Source organism: Syngnathus floridae, unplaced genomic scaffold, assembly GCF_059516105.1.
Source record: "Syngnathus floridae isolate MCC-2025c unplaced genomic scaffold, RoL_Sflo_1.0 HiC_scaffold_97, whole genome shotgun sequence".
In the NCBI taxonomy this organism is placed as follows: Eukaryota; Metazoa; Chordata; class Actinopteri; order Syngnathiformes; family Syngnathidae; genus Syngnathus; species Syngnathus floridae.
The window spans coordinates 77,501-82,251 of NW_028284125.1; positions in this window are offsets into that span (position 1 = coordinate 77,501).

Consider the following 4,751-nt stretch of genomic DNA (forward strand, 5'->3'; position numbering starts at 1 on the left):
CTCGGCAACGGGGGTGGCACATCGGTTGGGCTCGAGCAGGCGGCTTAGGAGCAACCGCGAGGGAACACGGCGGGGTCCGGGGGAAAGGGCGACGGCCGCCCGCGACTCGTCACGGTAACCCAGGCGGGAAGCTGCGCTCCGTCCGAGTCAGACTCGGTCGTCGCGGCCCGGCTGAGGCTCGCTTGGTCGAGGGGGCGCGGCGCTGTGCCGGCGACTTTGCCCGCGCGAGGCACGTACGCTGTGGTCCGAAGGAAGAAGCGCGCGTCCCGAGTCAGACTCGGGCGCCGCAACCCGACGGTATCTCGCTGCGGCCAGGATGCGGAGTTGAGTCGGCACTGGGGGGATCCGGGAAGGACGAAGGGGCGGCGGCCAACAGTCGCAGCTCGTCGCCGCTGTCACCCAGACGGGAAGCTGCGCCCCGGCCGAGTCAGACTCGGTCGGTGCGGCCCGCTGCGGCCAGCTGGAGAGTGAGCTACGTGCCTGTACCGTGCTCCCGACGAACCGTCCCGGGGGGCTGGTGACGTCGCGCGATCGGCGCTTGATGCTGCGACCGGGAGGGAAGCTGCGCCCCGTCCGAGTCAGACTCGGTCGTTGCGGCCCACCCGAGCCCGCACGCCTCACGCGGAGGGGTCATACGCCCCGGCGGCCACGATAGACGTCCTCCCGCTTCGCGGTGGTCGGGAGGGCTTAGCGGATAGGTGCAGATGCGGGGGCGGCTTCCCGAGATAGCCGTCCCTAGGTTAGGCGAGGGTTTGAGAAACATCTTTCGCGGTAGACCGGCGCGGCCGGCGGACGCCCACGTGGCGTGCCGCGAGTCGGATCGCGCGCTCGGCCTCCGTTGATGACCGCTAGGTGCGTGCGTGGAATCGGGGCGTCTCGGTCTCGCTGCCGTACGGCTCGCGCTAGGCCTGCGGGGGCGGCGTCGGAGCGCGCGCTCGCGCGGCGGCCGTAGCGCTAGAGGGCGACCCGCAAGTGGGGAGGAACCGTCCACCCAACGCCGGCGCTAGCCGGGGCCGGTGGGGGCCCTACCAAGGCGGGTCATGGTCGCATGTCGGTCGGTCCGGCCTCTGTTTACCGAGGCGGCCGGCACCTCCATCTGCCTTGGATGCCCCGAATCCGCAGACTTTCCTCCGGCCTCAGCTTAACGAGACGGCCGTTGCCTCCATCCTTGGATGTTAACATTCGCAGAGTTTCAGCTCCGGGCTAGGGCGGGTGAAGTCGTCTCGAACCACGTGCCTGAAGGCCGCCTCGCGCCGGATGCAGGCCCCGCTCTGTCGTGCGGTGTGACCGTCCAACGCGGGCATCGCTAGATTAGCCGTGGCCACGATCCTTCCACACCGCGAGCCTTTCGCCCTCGGCCGGTGGTCGCTCAAAGCGCGGGCCGCTGATCCCGCTCCATCTCTCCGGCCTGTGTTTAAGGAGGCGGCCGCTCCTCCTTCCTTGGATGGACCATTCGCATATTTTTCGCCCGGCCTGTGTTTAAGGAGGCGGCCGGTCCTCCTTCCTTGGATGGACCATTCGCATATTTTTCGCCCGGCCTGTGTTTAAGGAGGCGGCCGGTAACTCCCTTTCTTGGATGAGACCCAACATTCGCATATTTTTCGCCCGGCCTGTGTTTAAGGAGGCGGCCGGTCCTCCCATTCTGCCAGTGTTCCTTGGACTTTGAAAATTTCAAAGTCTTTCCGCTCCGGGCTAGGGCGGGTGAGGTCGTCTCGAACCACGTGCCTGAAGGCCGCCTCGCGCCAGATGCGGCCCCGCTCTGTCGTGCGGTGTGACCGTCCAACGCGGGCATCGCTAGATTAGCCGTGGCCACGATCCTTCCACACCGCGAGCCTTTCGCCCTCGGCCGGTGTCGGTCAACGTGTGGGTGGGGGGGAAGGACGGCTGCCGGGAGCAGACAGCCGTCCCCGGGTGGGGTGTACAGTCCTTCCACCGCGGCCGCCGGGAGCAGACGGCCGTCGAGCGATTCTGCCATTGTTCCTAGGACTTTGTACATTTTAAAGACCCTCCGCGCGGGCCGCTGATCCCGCTCGGTCGCTCCGGCCTGTGTTTAAGGAGGCGGCCGGTCCTCCCATTCTGCCAGTGTTCCTTGGACTTTGAATATTTCAAAGTCTTTTCGCTCCGGGCTAGGGCGGGTGAGGTCGTCTCGAACCACGTGCCTGAAGGCCGCCTCGCGCCGGATGCAGGCCCCGCTCTGTCGTGCGGTGTGACCGTCCAACGCGGGCATCGCTAGATTAGCCGTGGCCACGATCCTTCCACACCGCGAGCCTTTCGCCCTCGGCCGGTGTCGGTCAACGTGTGGGGTGGGGGGGAAGGACGGCTGCCGGGAGCAGACAGCCGTCCCCGGGTGGGGTGTACAGTCCCTTCACCGCGGCCGCCGGGAGCAGACGGCCGTCGAGCGATTCTGCCATTGTCCCTAGGACTTTGTACATTTCAAAGACCCTGCGCGCGGGCCGCTGATCCCGCTCGGTCGCTCCGGCCTGTGTTTAAGGAGGCGGCCGGTCCTCCCATTCTGCCAGTGTTCCTTGGACTTTGAAAAGTCTTTCCGCTCCGGGCTAGGGCGGGTGAGGTCGTCTCGAACCACGTGCCTGAAGGCCGCCTCGCGCCGGATGCAGGCCCCGCTCTGTCGTGCGGTGTGACCGTCCAACGCGGGCATCGCTAGATTAGCCGTGGCCACGATCCTTCCACACCGCGAGCCTTTCGCCCTCGGCTGATGTTCAACCAACGTGTGGGGAGGGGGTTATGGACGGCTGCCGGGAGCAGACAGCCGTCCCCGGGAGGGGAGACTTCACGGCGGCCGCCGGGAGCAGACGGCCGTCGAGAGATTCTGCCAGTGTTCCTTGGACTTTGACTATTTCAAAGTCTTTCCGCTCCGGGCTAGGGCGGGTGAGGTCGTCTCGAACCACGTGCCTGAAGGCCGCCTCGCGCCGGATGCAGGCCCCGCTCTGTCGTGCGGTGTGACCGTCCAACGCGGGCATCGCTAGATTAGCCGTGGCCACGATCCTTCCACACCGCGAGCCTTTCGCCCTCGGCCGGTGTTCGCTCAACGCGCGGGCCGCTGATCCCGCTCCATCTCTCCGGCCTGTGTTTAAGGAGGCGGCCGGTCCTCCCATTCTGCCAGTGTTCCTTGGACTTTGAAAATTTCAAAGTCTTTCCGCTCCGGGCTAGGGCGGGTGAGGTCGTCTCGAGCCACGTGCCTGAAGGCCGCCTCGCGCCGGATGCAGGCCCCGCTCTGTCGTGCGGTGTGACCGTCCAACGCGGGCATCGCTAGATTAGCCGTGGCCACGATCCTTCCACACCGCGAGCCTTTCGCCCTCGGCTGGTGTTCGTCCAACGTGTGGGGAGGGGGTTAAGGACGGCTGCCGGGAGCAGACAGCCGTCCCCGGGAGGGGAGACTTCACGGCGGCCGCCGGGAGCAGACGGCCGTCGAGAGATTCTGCCAGCGTTCCTTGTACTTTGAATATTTCACAGCCGTGCTCGCACTTAGGAAATTTTCGAGCGCTGTGGCACTTAGACATTTTTCGTCAAGCGTGGCACTTAGAAATTTTTCGTCAAGAGAGGCACTTAGACATTTTTCGTCAAGAGTGACACTTAGAAAATTTTTCACTCTCTTTGTGCCTTCCAGGGTGCTGTGCAACCCTGCGTGTTGTGTTCCCACCGAGCAAGGGGCGCTGCTGGCGGCCATGACCAAGCGCTCGGCACCGGGCCCTTTCATTTTGTGGGGTAAATTATGCGCCCCCCATGCTCGTTCTGACTATATTTTGCGAAAGGGGGGTAAATCGTTGATGAGTACGCTGACTAGGGGGACCAACCATCGTACTCTGGCGCACCTGAAGACCAAAGTTGGTACTGCACCCTACCCCTGGTACCCCAACCCCTGGTACCTAAAGAGGGAGAGGCCGAATTTTCGCTTTCGGCGGCCGACCGCGGGAACCAGCCGAGGCGGACACTTTTCGGCTCAAGAGCCGTTGGCACTTAGAAAAAATTCGCACAAGTTGGCAGGACTTCCGGGGCCAGAGGCCGAATTTTCGCTTTTGGTGGCCGTTATGGGGAACCAGCCGAGGCGGACACTTTACGGCTGTTGAGTCGTTGGCACTTAGAAAAAATTCGCACAAGTTGGCAGGACTTCCAGAGCAAGAGGCCGAATTTTCGCTTTTGGTGGCCGTTATGGGGAACCAGCCGAGGCGGACACTTTACGGCTGTTGAGTCGTTGGCACTTAGAAAAAATTCGCACAAGTTGGCAGGACTTCCAGGAGAAGAGGCCGAATTTTCGCTTTTGGTGGCCGACCTGGGGAACCAGCCGAGGCGGACACTTTTCGGCTCAAGAGCCGTTGGCACTTAGAAAATATTTGCCAAACTTGGCTTGACTTCCAGGAGAAGAGGCCGAATTTTCGCTTTTGGTGGCCGACCTGGGGAACCAGCCGAGGCGGACACTTTTCGGCTCAAGAGCCGTTGGCACTTAGAAAATATTTGCCAAACTTGGCTTGACTTCCAGGAGAAGAGGCCGAATTTTCACTTTTGGTGGCCAACCTGGGGAACCAGCCGAGGCGGACACTTTACGCTGGTTGAGTCGTTGGCACTTAGAAAATATTTGCCAAACTTGGCTTGACTTCCAGGAGAAGAGGCCGAATTTTCACTTTTGGTGGCCGACCTGGGGAACCAGCCGAGGCGGACACTTTAGGCTGGTTGAGTCGTTGGCACTTAGAAAATATTCGCCAAACTTGGCTTGACTTCCAGGAGAAGAGGCCGAA